The sequence below is a fragment of the Diadema antillarum genome, unplaced genomic scaffold (genome assembly GCF_040938485.1).
Source record: "Diadema antillarum isolate AM-2024a unplaced genomic scaffold, OU_Dant_1.0 seq00000106_RagTag, whole genome shotgun sequence".
NCBI lineage: Eukaryota > Metazoa > Echinodermata > Echinoidea > Diadematoida > Diadematidae > Diadema > Diadema antillarum.
This window is the reverse complement of record NW_027271192.1, coordinates 181,302-202,810: the sequence shown is the minus strand read 5'-3', so window position 1 is coordinate 202,810 and position 21,509 is coordinate 181,302. Positions and strand designations below refer to the sequence as shown.

At 39.8% G+C, this 21,509-nt stretch overlaps 1 long non-coding RNA gene across 1 annotated transcript; it reads right to left on the bottom strand.

Moving 5' to 3' along the window:
* Positions 1–1,096: 1,096 nt before the first annotated feature.
* On the bottom strand, positions 1,097–20,869 carry LOC139726957 (uncharacterized). The gene is made up of 4 exons (XR_011710724.1): positions 20,693–20,869; positions 10,923–11,127; positions 2,826–2,935; positions 1,097–1,227 (listed from the first exon to the last, which is right to left on the bottom strand). It is a non-coding gene; the product is annotated as an uncharacterized lncRNA (long non-coding RNA).
* Positions 20,870–21,509: the final 640 nt, after the last annotated feature.

The following is a 21,509-nucleotide window of genomic DNA, read 5'->3' as shown; positions in this document are numbered from 1 at the left end:
ACTGCAGCACAATTTTGCAGGTTGACTTTGTCAAACCGATCATAGTATGTAATGACGACGACTGAGGTGTTGTACTTTGAACAATTGTCTTTCAAGACGATGTCATTGTTTTGTAATTTGATGACGTCATTACACTGAAAATTGTGATTAAAGGCAAGGTATCAAAACCAGCCGATTATAGGTTTTATGTCTGCGGGACGTATTTTTCCCAAGTTGCCAGAAATGGCATAGCGACCTCAGTCGTTACAAGGCCGCTTTTCCGTCTAGCAATGCAATAGATGTTCACACGGCCACGTTGGTTGAGTGGGCATTGACTTTCCCCCTGTTATATCTATACATTGTTTTTTTTTTTTTGTCTTACCATTTCCGTGGATGACCCGTGGCCGAGTGGTTACAGAAACGGTTTCGCATGTACGCTCAATATAACTTCAAGGTGCCTATATCACATTCTTTTCTTTGTCGATCACAGATGACTGTCATCTGATGACCACAAGCGTATCACCTAACTCGTCCTCAAAGTGACGAGTTTTCATGTCTCGCTACGATTAGAATTATTGCGCGAACACATGACTAAGGAAGGCTTTGCGGATTCGGCGGTTTTGAGTTTCAGTGCAAGGGGAAGTTGACCTTCTTCCTGTGTTCCCATTAATTGCTTTTGAGTGGTAAATAGCACTCCCTTTGACTAGCTGAAGTGTGAGGATTCAAGGGGTGCAATATTTCGGCAGAAGTGGTTAAAAGGTCATCACAAGTTCCATCCCCTAAAGCACGATTTGGAGGTCAATCCACTCACACGACTGTTTCATTTCATAATTTTGAAAAATTGTGATTGAAAAACACCTCCTCATCGTCATTTGCATCACTAGTGGAATCATGATCAAAATCACCTCCATGATTCCAGTTTGCATACACATGGGCAAAAAAAATGTCATTTGAATCATGATTCTAGTGATGCTTCATGGGAATCGTGGTTCACATTATGCACTGTCGGTAAATGAGAAACCAGCTTTTGTCACATTTGACAGATCACGAAGGAAATATCTTTTATCCCACATGTAGCTATTACAAGTGTACTATACTTTTTTCTTTTAAACATTACCTTGTTCTAGACTTGCAGATTGTATGGTCAGTTGGTTGGGATAGTCTAATATCGTCACAATCTTTTGACCTGTAAGTGGCTGAATGCATCTCTCACAGTGGCAGTTGTATCGCAGCCATGACGTATTGAATCTGTTGTAAGAAAGATTAACGTGATAATCCTTGCAGTACAATTAGAAATACTATATCTACTACTACCACTACAAACAGTCCTGTATGAGGTGTTATTTTTGTGTATACATATTTTCATGAATGAGGTCATAGACATTTCAGCAAGATGTTTTCGCAAATCGATGGCACTGAAACTCTAAAAATTCATAACTTTTAAATTGATTGCCCGATTTCCCTAAACTTTCACTGATGTGTTCTACCAAAATTGCTGCTTTCTCTCAATCCATGTTTATATTTGGGTTTTGGTTACCTACACCATCATCAGAGGAGTATGGACTGAATTTAGCTGCAATATTATTATAATTATTATTATTTTTTTTTTTTTTTTGGGGGGGGGGGGTTGGAGGGGTTTCAAGTTGATTGTGCCAGCCTGTTATCTCAAGCTGATGGTGCCATCAATCCCATTTAGTACCATTATCATATACGATATACAAACCTCATTTCACTACTTCTGTAAACTTCACTGCATGAAATTGTATTTGGTGAAATAAAATGAATTTTTGCACGATAACACAATCTCTTTCTTATTGTTACACCTACTCGAAAATTAATCGCATCTCTACTTATCACTTTATTCATTATTCACATCGAACACTAAGGCACGCTGTTGTGCTACTACATCACAGTTAGTTCTCAAAAAAAAAATTAAAAAAGTTATAAAAGTAAAGAGCTGGAAGGCATAACAAATTATACACATGCATATACTACACAGACCTACATTGTCAAGAGTAGTGTCAAGTTCAAATAAAGCTTGGTGCCCAGTTTCTAAACACTAGTATATGATTTCATCTTTTATCAAATACATTCCATTCATTCATTTGTAAAATTCCTCTTTAAAATGTAAGGTGAAGGACTTCATTTTGTTCATTTGTATTTATGAATTTCTATCACAAGGACTCTGGACCAAATGGCAAAAAAAGTGAACTCTTAAACTCTCAATAGCATGCTGGACTACATGTACATCACCCTGTACTGTAATAGACCCCGTTTACAGTGCGGGGCCGAGCCCCGCAATTTTGTCCGTTTACACTGCTGGGCTCGCCCGCGCTTTTGATTCAAACCTTTCATTATTTTGTCGTAGTGGCGCTCTGCTTGTAAACAAACGCAATTTGGTATTGTCTGGTTTTCAGACCCTTTGCCAATTGAATTCCGTGGCGACGAAGTCGCCGTTTGGGCAAAGGCCTTTGCCGAAGGAAAAAATCCTTTGCAAGACAAAACCGCCTTAAACTATACTAGTTTTTGACGTTGAGGGGGTTAATATCCTGAATAGCGAAATAGTACAGGCAGAGGGTTTGGAAGCCAGACTAAAATTGGCCACGCATTTGGCCCAGTTTGCGTTTACACTGAGAAAAGGCAGGGCTCGGCCGCGGCTCGGCCGAGACCACCTCCAGAGCGTGGCCAAATGCGAGACAAATTTTGGCCTCGCATTTGGCCTTTTGGGCGTTTACACTGAAATGAAGGTGGTGTGGGCCGCGGTCGAGCCGCGGCCGAGCCTCACACTGTAAACGGGGTCATAGATTACGCCAGTGCAAACGAGTGCTGCATCGCACTCTACCTACCTACTGCTGAAGCCATCCTGCCATCCCACTTTGAGAATCTTGCCATCATTGTCTGTATCCAGGGATGCAACTAAGCCGAGCCTTTTGCCTCTGTTCCTCTCATCAAGGTTCTGTGATTCAAAGAGAACATAAATACATATCATATAACAAGAGTATGAAGTCATGATGTATGCCATAACTCTTTAAATCTGCATACACGAAACAGTGAAACCCCATTGCAACAAGATATTGGGGACAGCAAGTAGTTTTTTATTTTCGTGGAATCTGGTTGAAATAGATGTGTATATGGTTGGTTCATTAAGTGCACAAACATAGGACTACAGATAATCTAGACACAATAAGCCCCACTTGTCTGAGAGAATAAGGCCAAAAAAGGCCTTAAGCGCAACTTTCTGCTGCCACTTCCGGGTTTTTTCCGGCTGACAAGCAAAAGAAAGGCCTTCAGCGCAACTTTTTTTACCCACACTTCTAAGCCATCTTGTACAACACAAACACACACACACACACACACACACACACACACACACAAAGCTTAACCACTTGTATGTTTATTTGTTCGATTGTTTTTTTCTGGTGCCACATCAGGGGTAAAAATGTTTGTATTGTATCTTTGTATTCCTATGCATTATCCAAGAAAAGACCCCCCGCCCCACCCGTACACTCGACCGACCTTGCAAATTGGTTTTCATCCTAGAAGTATACACACATTTGATATACACTCCACTCATGTACTTCAGAGCAAGAGCTTGTAATGCAAATGAATTCAATTTCATAAACCTCAGGCCTTGGTCACAACTCACCGTACTTGCAAGTGTGTGCCGTCTACTTGCAAAAATGTACGTAGTAAGTACCGCTTCAGTACGGATTTTAAAGCACGCAGACATGCCACAGCACTTTTAGGACACGAGGAACTTTCACTGTGTTCGGGCTATGGATTCACCCTAAGTACGGGTGACGTGCATGCCCTCTACAGTCAACGTGTGCACAACGCACTGACTCCGTGAATCTTTGAAAATTTTCCCACCATCGCTTAGCACTTAGCACGTGCGTGTTGTGCCCGTGGTAAGTGCATAGTCCATGCTTACTCGGCACTTCCCTCAGTTCAACTGTTCAATGAGTATGCAGATCGTACCGAATAAGCACGTGCTCCGCACTAAATACGCAAGATGAGCGCACTGATTGCTGCTATGTACAAGCCAAGCCGATGGACGAGTGTCATCAATTTGTAATACCACCATATATCAAGTTTTCTACAAATCAAAATCGTAAAATACATAGACACATCAGCCTACATTACACCAAAATTATGTTTGAAAATCGAGGTGTGGAGGAACCTACATAAAAGAAAATTGCCTGTGGGGGTAGGCTCTAAGAAAAGAAATTGGCACGCACACACACACACACACACAGACACAACAAGCGCGCATGCAAGAAACAAAAAACAGACAGAAATGAAAAGGAGAGGAAGGAGATAGAAAAGAGAACAAATATAACTTCAACTCAAGACAGCTATCAACTCTCCTTGGTAACATTTTTTTTATTTCCGTGATTGGAAAATTTGCGTAGTTTGCATTCAAGTCGTGTGTAATTCTTCATGTTTGTGACTGGCTGCAGTTTAGCAATGGTACACACGACATTAACATGTATGCATGTCATGAGAACTACATACGCACAAACTGCGCACAACTGGTTTACAGTTCCATAAGCTGAACACATGGGAGAAAAATTTTCTGAATGTTGGACTTTGCCATTATTTTGACAGTCGCATCCTTTGCATATCGTTCGCATGCTCAGTGAAATCAGCCCATAAGAAAGTAACAATTTAATCTTGGAGACATGAGGTCAAATGTCAAAGGTCATAGGGTAGCGTAATAAAATTACATTAACATAAGCTTAATCTCCCAAAACTCACAAACAGAAGATCCCATTTTCACCAAACCTGCAGGGTGTGTTCAGAATGAAGAGAAAGCAATAAAATTTGGGGGTCATAAGGTCTGAGGTCAAGGGTCATAGGGGTCATAACAGACAAAAAATAAGTTTAATCTCCCCATAACTCAAGAAAAGATGATCAGATTTTCACCAAACCTGCAAGGGGTAATAAGAATGAAAAAAGAAAGTATCAAATTTCAGGGTCATAAGGCTAGAGGTCAAGGGTCAGAGGGGTCATAAAAGACAAAATAAGCTTAATATCCCACTACATCAAGAACGGATGATCAGATTTACACCAAACCTGCAGGGTGTGTTCAGAATGAAGAGAGAAAGCATTAAATCTGGGGGTCATGAGGTCAGGGGTCAAAAGTCATAGGGGTCATAAAAGATATGAAATAAGTCCATGATCTCCCAATGACAAACGAACGGATAATCCAATTTTCATCAAACTTGTAGGGTGCTTTCACAAAGAAGAGAGATAATACTAAATTTGGGGGTCATGAGGTCTAAGGTCGAAGATCGTAGGGGTCATAAAAGAACATAAAAGAACCTTAATCTCCCAATTACTCGAGAATGAGTGATCATTTTCACAAAATGTATTGTGAAGATGAAGATATCTGTCTCTATACCTCTATGGGTGCGTTTATCAACTCTTTTTCTCGGCAGAAACAGGTTTTCCAAACGGCTTTCAGGGAATTTTTACGAGATGATAAACGCAAAGCGGTTTGGAAAGCCTTTTTGGAAAGCCTTTTCGAAAGCCGCAAATTTGTGCTTTCTGAAACAGGTTTCCTAAACAGGTTTTTTCTAGAAGCCTTCTGAAGCGAGATAAACGCAAAGCTGTTTTGAAACGGCTTTGTACTGCAGTTGCCAACCATGTACGCCTTATATGACCTCTTCTCCTCGGGTCGAATTGTGCAATGCAGCTGTGCAGTGACAGGCCAGTTATCGTGTTCGTGAAGAGTTGATAAACGCAACTATTTTGGAAGCCGTTTCTAAAGGGCTTTGGAAACAGCTTTTGAAAGCCGTTTAAACAGGGGAAAGATGATAAATGCAGCCAATGTTTGTGTTGACACAGGGTCATAACGGATGTGAACACATGCAGAAAAAAATAGAAGAATGCATTGGAACTGTATCTACCATGAAGCAATGTTTGTTATCGTGAGATCTATGGGAAGATTCAGTCACTTTGACTCATGCAATTAAAATTCTCATATATCTAAAGTGAAAGGGACTGGATTTTCCATCAACTTATCCAACATCCAAGTCCGCACGCAACTTCCATTTAGCCATTTTTTTTTTTTAATGAATTCAAGGGGGGGGGGGGGGGAATTGGGACAGGTTCGATCATGTGAAAGTTAAGTGATTCTGCAGTACCTGCAGGAAATTGCATCAGTGCACCCATTACGTTCTCTATGTATCAACCCCACGCCTTCTTCCTGTCACAGACGTTATGCTTAGGATGGGCTCATACAGTCTTTACCCTGGGACACGTTGTCATTCATATCTGGATTACCTAGTGTGCAACAATTGTGAGACCATGGCAGGCTTGAGCGATGAGTTCTATGGGAGTGCTATGTACATCTACATGTACATGATGCTGTACACATCAAGTACAGCATGAAATCATGAGGTGCACTGATTTATTCTGGGACTGCTTGCCCTCAGGAATGTTCACCACAATGAACATAATTTGCATGAAGTGCATTTGCATATTTGAATTATATATTAAAATTAACTATGTGAACCAATAGAGGTAAATGGAATGGAAGAGGTACACTGAAATGTAAGAACCGAATTCACCAAAAAAATACCAATGGAAGCAAGTAGGACATGCATGGCAACTTGCTGTGGTCAACACCTCAACATAGAATGTTGAATAAAAGAGTCAGATGTGAGGATGCACTGAATGAACTCATCTGAACAAGAAAGGAATGAAGGTCATGAGAGGAATAAAGGAGATATATCAACAAGAATGAGGGAGAATGTAACCAATACTGATACCCGGTACCCCAAAAATTATACAGCTTTACAAACCATCTTTACATACAATCAGCTATAGTTCTGCGATTCTATAGTACCGCCTGCATGAAATTGGCAGTATCTGTGCACTCTAATGTTCTCAATCACTCAACCACAAGCCTTTCTTCTTCTTGTCATGTGGCCTGGTCTAATAAGCTTGAGCTGGGCTCCGTATTTGCCTGGAGACACATTCATGTCAAGGTCATGTAGCATGCAATAATGTGAGACCAGCCTTGAACAAAGCATGCCATTCACACTGTAACTATACCCATGACTGTGTAATCTGGATGTCATACCAGCTAGCACCAACTACAATGTACAGGAGGTTCGCCAATGATCAGTTGGAGCATTAATAGAATGGTGCAGTACATGCAGTTTGCAAGTGGAACCAGTGGCACAAAGAGAGAGAAACACACACACACACACACACACACACACACACAATGCCTCAGGGGACACTTAGTGACAGAGGCACAAAAAGAGCTTTGAATTAAAAAAAAAAAAAAATATGAAAGAGTAAATTAAGTAAATGCCATAATGTAAAAGTGGAAATTTTCGCGGTGTTGAAATTTTCGCACATTTCGTGCAAACCAGAAACTAGCGCGAATATAAAAGCACGCAAATATTTTTGCTTGCCATATGTTCCAGTAGTTGATATCTTGATTACGTGGAATTTAAACATGCAAAACCCTTCTTACCCAGTTGATCGCGAAAAATCAGTCACACAAAAATATCCACTTTTACAGTACACATGAAGGACAATTTAGAAATGTACAAACCCCTTCACGACTACATTCTTTCTAGGCTTGCAAATTGAAGTTTTAAGATGTGTTGTTATACTTTGCTGTCCTTGGCAAATGATATATATTCTTATTCTACAAGCTGAAAATTTAGTCAAAGGAATACCTTAAATTCATACACCAGACAGACATACAAAGGTCAATAACATGTCACATGCTCTCTCGTAATATGACCTTGGAAGCTCAAGTCAGCTTACACCAGGTGACAAACAAAGGCTTGGTCTAGGTCTGGACTACAATAATATGCAAACAGACCACTCCCAATGTGGCCAAGTCAAGACTGGTCTAAAGTATATCCATAGCAAACAGCATACATATTAGTATTTAAACCTGTCCAAAAATAAAGATCATGTTTGACTTTTACCAAGAAAATTCCATTACCATAGTGACTGAGTTACTTGAAGCAAAAAAGAAAAAGAAAAAGAAAGAACAAACAAATATATACATATATATAGGCAGAAGTGCACATTCCTCTAAGGTTACATATTGTAAATTCATTCAAATTCATCAATTCAAGTAACTACAAACATGGGGAGTTGCTGCACTAAGCTGTATGACAGTGCATGCTTGTAGAATGTTCTCCGTATTCCTTCATATCATACACACACAAATATGTACAGTGCACTCCCGTTATAATGAACATGGTTATAACAAAATTCTCGTTACGATGAAGTAAAAATTCAGGTCTCAAAATTGCCATTACATATCTTTACACTCTTTACTCTTCAGCTATCAAAAAGAAAAAAAAAAATCAATATAATGAAAGGAAACTGCCAGCCCCCAGGACTTTGTTATAATGAGAGTGCACTGTACATACAAGTAAAAACTAGACAAGAACTCAGAGTGCAGACCTCCGTCAAGCAGCTCGTATCCACCAATATACACATATGCTGGAAATGGCCCTATCTCCCAATGATAAAGAATCCTTTCCAGTACCTCTAACTCAGCTACCTCCTGTGCATGGTGCACATGCTTAGTGTGCGCATGGCGTAATGTACAACTCAAATATGCACAGCTTTTATTCCCTCGTTTATTGGCCCTTCTTTCCAAAGACAGAGATTTAAATCTAAAAAGAATTTGAAAAAAAAATCCTTCATCCAGACAATGATCTGGATCAATACCAAAATTCAATCAGCTGTTCCCTGTGTCACTGTCAATTTTTCCTGAAAATTTCATCCAATCTGCATGTTTTCAACTTTTTGAGTTGTTTTGCAAACAGACAAATTAACAAACAAACATAAGTAAAACCATAACCACCTTGGCAGAGGTAAACACCCAAGGTACTCTGGAAAAACAAGAGACCTAGTGGGTCTTGTGCTCACCTGTATTGCATGCTCATCTTCAATGCATTCTTGCAGACTACTGTAAAAGGAGAAATGTTCGCGTGCATTTTAATTTCGTGAATTTCGCGAGCACCAAGATTCGCGAAATTAAAATGCACACGAAATTTCTTATCTACACTATATGCATTGAACGCAAGAGGCAATTCGCGAAAATTTCTTGCCGTGAAAAAGCCCGTCGGCTCCAATTCCCGAAAATTTTGTGCCACGAATATATCATGCTTTACAGTATTTAATACTGAAGAAGAATTTAGCAAGCTTGGGGGGGGGGGGGGGGGGGGCTTTTGGGGCCTCCAGGAGGGCATGGAGCTCATTTGTATCCTATCACACTAGCAATAACACCTCCCAAGTTTGTAGAAAATTTGACTACCGGTAAGTATTTTCAAATACAGTGTAGTTCAAAATGTGAAAACTGGCCCCTGTATAGGACTAGTGTTTCCATGTTTAAATTGAGGAGATACTAAGAATATGAACTAAATCAGATATTTAACACAGTTGTATTTTGTAGAGGCAGACATTAGACCCTACTGCAAAAGAGCTGATTTCTTGACTTTTATATGAGTAGTATTATATCTACTGTCCTCAGCTTTTTTAAACATACTGGTATTTCTTCTGTTTTACAAAGACCAGAATATGCAGAAATACATGTCCACAGCCACTTAGATTTGAACAACTGTCGTTGAAAGAAGTATATTGATAGACATTTCTAAATGGAAAGAAACTGCTGATATGTACTTGCACAAACAGACCATCCTACTACACCATTATTCACACATATATTTGGTAGAACACAAGAGGTCTAAAACATTTGATCCAGTCGATCTTAAGTTTTGATCCCTACCTCGCACATATGTCCTTTGACATTTTAAACAAAACAAAACATAATTCCATTCTCTTCAGTTAGTCTTGACCTTAGTTTGAACTTTGACACCTGGCAACACTGGAAGTAAAAATCACACCGGTGCCCTGAAAAAGAGAAGTGACAATAGTTGACACCAATAAGACTCTCCAAACAGCCAAGACCATATCATCATTATTTTCATATCTAGAGGTCTGTTAACCCTAAAAGGGCGGGGGGGGGGGGGGGGGGGGGGGGGGGGGGGGGGACCTTGACGTTTCACGCACTAATTCTGCAACGTGAGATGCTCTGTCATGAGGCTTCTTGAGCTTTTTTTGAGTCTTGTGCAACTTTTGAGACCAAATTTGCAACGTCCCCGCGTACTGCTAGGAAGCCACGCCCATTTTTGTGCCTGCATGTCAGTCACCCCGAAACAGACACAATTTTGTGATTTTGCGTACAGTTCTATAGAAAACAGTTCACTGCCATGAAACTCATAAAAGTCTATTTTTACTTTTAATCACTTTGACTAATCTTATACTAATTATGGTAGAACAGTGGTCACTGACAATTTCTATTTACAAACAAAGAAAAAAGTAACAAACAAAGAAATACATAAGAAATTCCAAAAACAATTAAATACATAAGACAGGGGCAGATCCAGAAATTCTGTAAAGGTGGGGGGGGGCGCAACTAATGTTTCTGGTGCCACTTCCGGGTCTCATTTCATTTTTTTTCTTTTTATTTCTTTTGTTTTTAATGAAAAATAAAGGGAGGGGGGCCTTCGCCGGTTGCGCCCCCCTCTGGATCCGCCACTCTAAGAATTGAAATGATTTTTGAAGTTTTTGTGATGCACAATTGTTGATTATATCAAAACAGATCTACAAACCAAAAAGTAGTCTCTCAATGCTTTTAATCAGGCTAGAATAAGATCTTGAGCTTAATTTGCATTAATTAATTCATTAATTAAAATTAGAAATTGATAATTTCAAAAACGTGAAGACTCAATCTTGTAGATTACAACATGGATGCTAGTGACATGTATGTCACAAAGAACAATGATACCACTCATGAGGTCATTGTGCCTTTGTGTAACACTTCAGACCCTACCACTGTTAGTATCATTGCCTATCTTTATCAGTCCCAACTTGGTTTAATTGATGATACAAACCACTGATGAGTAGTTTGACTGAGTCCGTGCGAAAGCCAGCCCTTTCATACCAGTCCAATTCTCCCTAGCCGAGTTTGGTCTAGCCCACCATCGTCGGTAGCAGCCCCATGGCATTATCTGCATTCGGCAAGCCTGCTGGGCAGATCCCAACACTCTGGCAGTCATCCTTACCATCGAGGCCATTTTGAAGCAGATCAAAACTGTTCTGAATAATTCAAAACAAAACAAAACAAACAAAACCAAAAGATTTTCCCACATAAGCATTCAATAGGATGAGAGCAACAAACACCAATCATGATACGTGTATGACATCACACACATTTCTGACAATATGATAATTCCATCATTTCGTTCGGTTTAATTTTGCTTCTGTGCTTTTTCAATTTGAAACAAAGTATGCAAGACACACAATATAGAAATAGCCAAATTCATATCATTTATCATTGTTACTTGCAACAAAAAACACAGTAATACGCTGCACCTTGATCATATGTAAACTCCGACAAAGCAAATACATCAGACTGCAATCATAAGCAGAGTTTTACTAGGTGCGTGCCCCACCAAAATACACAAAAGAGCAATCCTTGTTCACATATTACTAAAACTTTCTGAAGAAAAAAAAAAGGAGGGGGAGGGAACAGGAGAACTGTGCCGAGAAAATTTTAATTTATATGAATTCAGAAGAACAGAACTAGCTGCCTGAAAAGGATGGTAATTAAATCAACTGATTTTGAAGACTACATCTTAATCATTAAAACCACCTGTAGTCCTTGTAACAGTGACCTGGTACCCCAGGCCCATGGTACGATGAGATGACCTACAGATATTTTGACAAATTTGGGCATATCGCTCATGAGAGTACAAAAAAGAAGAAATTGGCTGTAGCTGAATTCATCAGTGTGGATCATTGACCCTACCATGTGGTCCAACAAGCAATAACCCCCGCCCCCCCCCCCAAAAAAATAGAAATGTCGCTATGGCGGCTGATGCCTCCGCCATAATGCATGATTCTCCCAATAGGTGTATAGGATAATGTCTTCAAAATGTGTGATGAGAGTTTCACATAACTGGCAAAATATTGAAATGACAGGTTTGTCAGAAATATCTTGAATGTTCACTTTCCTTGAACTAGGTTTGCTATAATTGTCTACGAAAGAGTTCAGGTACATGTATTTGGGGAATTGAGGATTTTTACTTAACTTCGGACTGACCCTTTGATAAGTTTATGCATCGAGTAATTTTACAGGTATGAAGAAAGAGTGTAATTTAACAGTGCAAAATAGATTTTTTCTTTTGCATTAAAACCTTGCTTTGACCCTTAACCTTTGGCCTTTGACCTTCTGGCAGGAAATTTCCAAGGGAATCTCCATTAGGTAATACATGTACATATTGTATATTGAATTTTAAAAATAATAATGCAAGCATTGCATATGAGGGAAATAGTAAAATATTGAGGAATTGACCTTGACCTTTGACCCCCTGACTATAGACCCATGACCCCTATATTCCCTAGATAATCCCTGCCAGTCAGTACATGCGTATGTACCAAGTTCCATGAAGGTACATTGAACCATTTGCGAAAAAAGTGAAATTGTAACATTTTCACCTAACCTTTGACCTTTTGACCTTATAACATGAAACTCTCTCTGGAGAATCTTTAAGCAGTAGTACATGTCTATACTAAGTTTCAAGAAAATACCTTTGGGCATGGCATGGATATGGGGGAAATAGCAACATTTTTAGCATTTGACCTTGATCTTTTGACCTTTGACCTCTTGCCAATGTCACTTAAATTTACTCAACTAATTACCCCATCATACATCATCCTTGGACCAAGTTTGGGGAAAGCTGCTCCATCCACTTTTGAGTTATCACATACACAGATAAATTTTAGGATTTGACCTTGATCTTTGACCTTTGACCTCTGTCCGGTTTCACTCAAAAATCAATCAAGTAATTGTCCCACCATACATTATCCTCAGACAAAGTTTGGTGAAATTTGCATGATCTTATAGTCTTGAGTTATCCCGTAAACAGATAAAATTTCATGATTTGACCTTGACCTTTGGTCGATTTCACCCAAAATCTAATCAAGTAATTGCCCCATCATTCTTCATACTTGGACCAAGTTTGGTAAAATTCCAGTCAATATTACTCAAGTTATCGCGTAAACGAATGCGGACGGACGTACAGACGTACAGACGTACGTACGGACAGACGGACAACCTGAAAACATTATGCCTCCGGCACCACTTCATGGCGGAGGCATAAAAACAAACAACAACAGCAACAATAAACATTGTTTACCTTGCAAACACACCAAGTATTCATCTTGAACATTTCAATTAGTGTAACGTAATTTTCTAAAAGTATCATTTACAACAAGGAAAAGTAGAAATTACGCGGTGCGTAATATATGTCCCCGCCGGAAGTAGCATTTAGTAGCAAAATGTACAATATAGGTAAAAAATCAAGGTCAAAGGTCAAAGAAGTCAAAGGTCAAAATTCTGTGTAGAAGTTTTGAAGCCCTCACCTAGTGCCATCACATAAAGCAAACGGAAGTGAAATCGGGTTAGAAATGGCGAAGGAGTAGCATTTTGTAGCCAATGTACAATATAGGTCAAAAATCAAGGTCAAAGGTCAAAGGTCAAAATTCTGTGTATTGACCGATTCGGGTTCGTTGAGGGCAGCAGACATTTTACGGCACAGGGCGCAGCCATAGTGGGTGTATCGGTGTGTATCAGCCGACCCCCCCTGCTCTCCCCCACCCCCGGGCAACATGTTTATCACGCACTTGTAACAAAGGTTCGCGCACTAGCAAGCATTCGCGCACTCAGTACGAGACGCCCATTGGCTAACGCAGTTTTTCATTCTGCGCGCGTGCTAATGTAGGGAGAGGGGTGGGGGAGTGCGGAGGGGGGGTCGGATGATACACCCAGTATGGCGCTGCTCATGCCAAAAATACACATAGCGCGTCACAGAATCGGTCAATAAGTTTTGAAGCCCTCACCTAGTGCCATCACATAAAGCAAACGGAATCGAAATCGGGTTAGAAATGGCGAAGGAGTAGCATTTAGAAGCAAAATGTACATTATAGGTCAAAGGTCAAGGTCAAAGGTCACAACTGAAATTCTGTGCAGAAGTTTCAAAGCTCCCACGTAGTGCTATCATATAAAGCAAACAGAATCAAAATTGGCTCATAAATGATAGAGAAGTAGCAAATTGAACATTTTGATCACACACGGACGCACACATGGACACACGGACGGACGCACGGATGGACGCACACACGGACACACACACGTACGGAGCCCGTTTCATAGTCCCCTGCTCGAACTCGTTCGGCGGGGACAAAAAAACAACAAAACACAACAAAAATACAGCTACACTCCTTACTGCTGTATAAAACTGAAAGGATCTGACATATCTTTGCTTTAATTGGGGAATCACTAAAGGTTGGTAGAAGCCTGAATCTCCTATTGTATGATCTCCCCAACTGATGAAAGTTTTCTGCTTGATAAGGAAGTTATCATGACATTCTGACAGTAAATGTTGTTTTCTTTGGGGGTGGAGGGAAACACTTCTTGCCAAGTCATTAAATGAATATTCAAATCAGTAAGTTAATGATGTCATGCTTTCACATTTTCTGATTCATTTCATACCCAGAAATGGCAAAAAATCTCATATTTCAGTTGTATAAATAAAAACTTGCCTTAAAACCCCCCCAAAAAAAACAAGGAAAAGTAGAAATTACGCGGTGCGTAATATATGTCCCCGCCGGAAGTAGCATTTTGTAGCAAAATGTGCAATATAGGTAAAAAATCAAGGTCAAAGGTCAAAGAAGTCAAAGGTCAAAATTCTGTGTAAAAGTTTTGAAGCCCTCACCTAGTGCCATCACATAAAGCAAACGGAATCGAAATCGGGTTAGAAATGGCGAAGGAGTAGCATTTTATAGCCAATGTACAATACAGGTCAAAAATCAAGGTCAAAGGTCAAAGAAGGCAAAGGTCAAAATTCTGTGTAAAGTTTTGAAGCCCTCACCTAGTGCCATCACATAAAGCAAATGGAATCGAAATCGGGTTAGAAATGGCGAAGGAGTAGCATTTTGTAGCCAATGTACAATACAGGTCAAAAATCAAGGTCAAAGGTCAAAGAAGGCAAAGGTCAAAATTCTGTGTTGAAGTTTTGAAGCCCTCACCTAGTGCCATCACATAAAGCAAACGGAATCGAAATCGGGTTAGGAATGGCGAAGGAGTAGCATTTTGTAGCAAAATGTACAATATAGGTCAAAAATCAAGGTCAAAGGTCAAAGAAGTCAAAGGTCAAAATTCTGTGTAAAAGTTTTGAAGCCCTCACCTAGTGCCATCACATAAAGCAAACGGAATCGAAATCGGGTTAGAAATGGCGAAGGAGTAGCATTTTATAGCCAATGTACAATACAGGTCAAAAATCAAGGTCAAAGGTCAAAGAAGGCAAAGGTCAAAATTCTGTGTAAAGTTTTGAAGCCCTCACCTAGTGCCATCACATAAAGCAAACGGAATCGAAATCGGGTTAGAAATGGTGAAGGAGTAGCATTTTGTAGCCAATGTACAATACAGGTCAAAAATCAAGGTCAAAGGTCAAAGAAGGCAAAGGTCAAAATTCTGTGTAGAAGTTTTGAAGCCCTCACCTAGTGCCATCACATAAAGCAAACGGAATCGAAATCGGGTTAGAAATGGCGAAGGAGTAGCATTTTGTAGCAAAATGTACACTATAGGTCAAAAATCAAGGTCAAAGGTCAAAGAAGGCAAAGGTCAAAATTCTGTGTAAAAGTTTTGAAGCCCTCACCTAGTGCCATCACATAAAGCAACCGGAATCGAAATCGGGTTAGAAATGGCGAAGGAGTAGTATTTTGTAGCAAAATGTACAATATAGGTCAAAAATCAAGGTCAAAGGTCAAAGAAGGCAAAGGTCAAAATTCTGTGTAGAAGTTTTGAAGCCCTCACCTAGTGCCATCACATAAAGCAAACGGAATCGAAATCGGGTTAGAAATGGCGAAGGAGTAGCATTTTGTAGCAAAATGTACAATATAGGTAAAAAATCAAGGTCAAAGGTCAAAGAAGTCAAAGGTCAAAATTCTGTGTAGAAATTTTGAAGCCCTCACCTAGTGCCATCATATAAAGCAAACGGAATCGAAATCGGGTTAGAAATGGCGAAGGAGTAGCATTTTGTAGCAAAATGTACAATATAGGTCAAAAATCAAGGTCAAAGGTCAAAGAAGGCAAAGGTCAAAATTCTGTGTAGAAGTTTTGAAGCCCTCACCTAGTGCCATCACATAAAGCAAACGGAATCGAAATCGGGTTAGAAATGGCGAAGGAGTAGCATTTTGTAGCAAAATGTACAATATAGGTCAAAAATCAAGGTCAAAGGTCAAAGAAGGCAAAGGTCAAAATTCTGTGTAGAAGTTTTGAAGCCCTCAACTAGTGCCATCACATAAAGCAAACGGAATCGAAATCGGGTTAGAAATGGCGAAGGAGTAGCATTTTGTAGCAAAATGTACAATATAGGTCAAAAATCAAGGTCAAAGGTCAAAGAAGGCAAAGGTCAAAATTCTGTGTAGAAGTTTTGAAGCCCTCACCTAGTGCCATCATATAAAGCAAACGGAATCGAAATCGGGTTAGAAATGGCGAAGGAGTAGCATTTTGTAGCAAAATGTACAATATAGGTCAAAGGTCAAGGTCAAAGGTCACGACTGAAATTCTGTGGAAAAGTTTCAACGCTCCCATGTAGTGCTATCATATAAAGCAAACAGAATCAAAATTGGCTCATAAATGACAGAGAAGTAGCAAATTGAAGATTTTGATCACACACGGACGCACACACGGACACACGGACGGACACACGGACGGACAGACGGACGGACACACACACGTACGGAGCCCGTTTCATAGTCCCCTGCTCGAACTCGTTCGGCGGGGACAAAAAAAAAAAAAAAAAAAAGGGTTAGCTGTGATATGCTCTGGTATGGGAATTTCCCTGTATTAGCTAAAATGTTAACAACAATTTTTTTTTTCAGAATTTCAATCCATGAAAAATTGTGAGAGGGTATGACATCATCAAACTGCTAATTTTGAATATTCATTAGGATTTGTCAATAAATGTTTTCCAAAGAAATGAGAAATTTCAAAATGTCATATCTTACTTCTTATCTGATTTTTGCCATTTTTGGAACAGTCTGTAGGAATTTTGTTTCTCCATCTTTTGGAGTTTAGTTTTGTTTTGTTTTTACTTGTACAGTCATTTCTGAAGTATTTCAAATATTGATATTTCAAGATACAGGTAAATTTCACAGTAATAATTTTACGAAGAGTGTGGCTTTACATTATTAGAATATGTATAGGCAGCAAAAGTTGGTTTGTTTTGTTTTTGCCAAATAATAATAATCAAAAGCTTTGGAGAGCTGGAAACTGGAACATTTATGATTGATACTTGTAAATCAAAATTACAGAATTGGTCCTGTATAAACACGATATTGATTTCAAAACTGAAATGACAATATCTGTAAATTTGCAATCCGAATCACAAATCTGGCACATGCAGGGTCAGGCATATGAAAAACAAAAACAGAAATCTAGAAATGAAAACCAAACAACACAATTTAAAGCACAGCACTAACACATTACCACTTAACACTCTTCATGCACAAAGTGTCCGAGTCCCCTCCCACATTTTATGAATTTCTTGCTCAGATTATAGCTTGCTAGCTAAGACCAAGAACCGGTTCCTTGCAGAATACCACACACATTTTGATTAAAAGAAAGAAAAATAAAATCAGGGTATTGTGACCACAAGGTTAGATTGACCAACCAACAGAATACATCTTTATGGTGCTTGATTCTTATCAAGGCCTGTCCAGCAACTGGGTGAGAGTTTGTGGTGCGGCATCTCGAACAATAGATGGAATTCATGCTTTGTGCTTCTTCAGGTATGATAAGTGTTCATTGTGAAGGTAAACATGCCTCTACCATTGGTTAGTTAGCTTCTAAGGCTCTTGATCTGCACTGCTTAACGGAGAGCAGCCAAATGGTCGCTCTGCTTGTCCTTGGTTAAAAGCTTATTTGTAGGCCCTACTACACCATGTTGTACTATGTAAGCATCTGTGCAAGGTAGAGGCAAGTCTCATGAAGTGTTGGTATTGGCTGCTTTGTGTTGTTCTGTATCTCTGTTTGATGTCGTCTGGTATAGGTAGGCCCTACACCAATAACCAATCTGGTTGTTTACTGCCTCGTACAGTTGGAGGAAACTGGTCAGATGAGCTACATTGTAAATTGTCTTCTTTCTTCTAGAGAGGGGAAACAGATCCTTTCCCTCATAGCAGTGACTATAGCCTAGCTCTCTCTGGTGTTAAATTTCCACACACAAATTAAAACTTTCACCAGCATGCAGGTCTGCTTGGTTCTGCTTATGTAGGGATCCCATTACTGCACGACAATTACAAGCTAAATGTGCACAAAGTGTTTCATTGTACGAAGATGTACATATAGTTGATACATGACTACAACTAGAGAAGCACTTTGAGAGCGCAGACCTCTGCCAAGCATGCAGCTCATTTCCACCCGCACTGATCTTGGTCTTCCACAGAGATCAGTGATTTCCACCAAAGACAGTAGCAAGCGTCTTTGATTTCCACCCATACGTACTGCATTGTGTGTTGAAAGCCGCCCAATTTCCCAATATAGTGTAGCAGCCTTTGTTACGTCATAAATCCTCAGCTGCACCACTCGCCTCGCCCTGGCAAAAACTAGAGCACGCACTTTGGTGCGCGCATGCAAACCTCAAATACGCACAGCCTTAACTCCAAAGTTCATTGACCCTCCCTGCCAAAATATCAAAAATCCTTCATAAATTCCCCAAAAATTCTCGGATCACTGCCAAAAGTTAATTGTTTGTTACTTGTGTCATTCTAAAACCTTTCCTGCAAGTTTCATCTCAATCCGTTAACTACTTTTTGAGTTACTGGTATTTTGCACACAGACAAACGAACGAACCAACTAACAAACAAACGGTAACGAAAACATAACCTCCCCCCTTGGCGGAGGTAATAAATGCATGATGTTTCCCTTGTATAGTCTCAAGAAGAAATAGGAATACATATCATAGGGCCTCACCACTTGGGGTCTCCTCCCCCCCCCCCTTTTTTTTTACATGCAAGTGGCACCAGAAGAATGCTGTTTTACAATGTTGTATGTACCGATAAGCCTCTTTTGCTGGAGGCGGCACCAGAAAAGTGTGGTAAGCTTTTTTTTTTCTTTCTTTTGTCAACTGACTTAATGCAGAAGTGGCCCTAGAAATATAAACTGGGCTCCCCCCCCCCCCCCCACACACACACACTTAAAAAAAAAGAAAAGAAAAAACAACCCTGGCCCTATACACTAGAGGAATGAACAATTTTCTTTTGGTTTTGGAAAGAAAATCTACCAAACTTAAAACATATTTGATCTGTTGTTGAAACCTATCATTCAATTCAAAACAGAAGAATAGCAAATTAATGCTCATGACAAGAAGGCATTGAATTTTGGCAAAGTTGGTTAGCTTACTACGAATCAGATGAATACATTTTATGAACAAAATGTTAAGAAGTAGCTAGTTCGGCTGAATTTGTTATTTTTATAATGGTCTATGATGAAACTTCCGTGTATTCGTCAGGCACATCTGTCAGACAGTAGAAAACAGACTGACACCAAGTGACAGAGAGCTAAAATTTACACAGAACAACTCATGTACTATCTAAACTTTGCTCAGGGGAGTACAAGTAGGCCCTACTACAATTTAAAGGACAAGTCCACCTTCATATACTATACATGTGGATTGAGTGAAAGCAGCAATATTAGAACACATCAGAAAAATTTGGGGGGAAATCGGACAATCCGATCAAAAGTTACAAATTTTGTATCTGCAGTCACTCCTGGATGAGAAGACTACTTAGTACTACACTCTGCTACAGTGTATGATGTCACATGTGAACGATACAAGGAAAATACACAAAGAGAACTTTACAAAATGTTATTTTTTCAAAAAAGAGTGCACATTTCCTCGACTTGTCACGGTTGTATGTTGAGGGTAATATTATTCCCCAAGCCAAATTCTGAAAGAGGAAAGTCAAGTGTTCTTTTGTATTACAGCAAGAAAAGAGAAAATTTGTTGAATTTTCTTTATATTTTCTTTAGGTATATTCTATATTGTTCTACAAGTGACATCACAAGCTGTTCAGTGTAACAAAGTTAGTCTAGTCTTCTCATCCAGCATGCAGTGCCTGAGCAGAAACTTCAAAAATTCATAACTTACAAAAAAAAAAAAAAAATGTGGCATGTAGTTTGGAATGAGTGGTCCCATTTTCCTCAAACTCTCACTGATGTGTTCTACATTGCTGCACTCACTCAATCCATATGTCTATGAAGGTGAACTTGTCCTTAAAAAACAAATAAATAAATAAATAAAAATGAGTCTGATGCGTGAGAATCCTCATGAAGCAGCAGTCGGGCAATCCGTGTCACCCACCTCTCGATCGAAGCAGTGACAGGATTGTGTGAAGCTAAAAGAAGGGCAAGGACTTCACGCGGCAGAAAAATCCGTCTGTCCGGAGCTCGGAGGAGCCTTTCATCATTTTTTTTAAATCGGCTCTTCTCCGTAGAGAGGATCCGCAAAGCCAGACGCAGTCTCCGCGGAACATATCCCCGACGACCAGATACAGACCGATCTTTCGGTCAAGGATTCCAATTGTATTCACTCACCCTGCGTCTCCTGACTGAGGATGATATTGACAGCGATGCTGCCGCAGCTGCTGCTAGCTGGCTCGTAGTCGGACACACTCGACTCTCGCAGACTGCCGTACCCTTCCCAAGCGCATCCGAGCTGCGTGACCGCGGGAACTGGATGCTTTCTCGTGCCCGCTACAAGCAGTGAAGGAGCTGCAGTGAAAATAATAAAACAGAATCCCGATTAAAACATTACAACGAAATGCCAAGGAATAATAACGGCAACCTGCGGCAATCTGCTCTTACCACCCATGGAAACTAATGAATTTGTAGAATTCGTACTTTGTATAAATCAGCAAGGAGAATTTGGGCAATGCAGCTCCGATCCCGCAGGGCCATGAAATACACGGCATGAATGCATCGCACAACTACAATAATATTGACTCTGTATTATCGTACCGCTTTCATCCCGGCCCCGCTCGGATCACTATATTCCAATACTCCAGCAAAACGGAGCCACTGTTAGTAGGTACATCACTTTTTGCACCAACAAGTGCAGAGTTGTCGTGCATATGATCAGCTGTAGCAAATTACCTCATAATAATAGAATGATGGAAAGAGGCTCACCTCCGCCATCCAGGGGCCTGTTTCATAAAGATCAAACGTTATCCTATTGTGATCTATCGCAAATGGCGTTTCATTTAAACAACTTTTGCGATTGATCGCAAATAAACGCTCAATCTACTGGAAGATACACTTGATTTTTCTTGATATCAAGCATATAATAGGCCTATGTCTTTATGAAACAGGACTTACGCTCAATATTGAATTAACGCTCGATTCACCGAGTTAA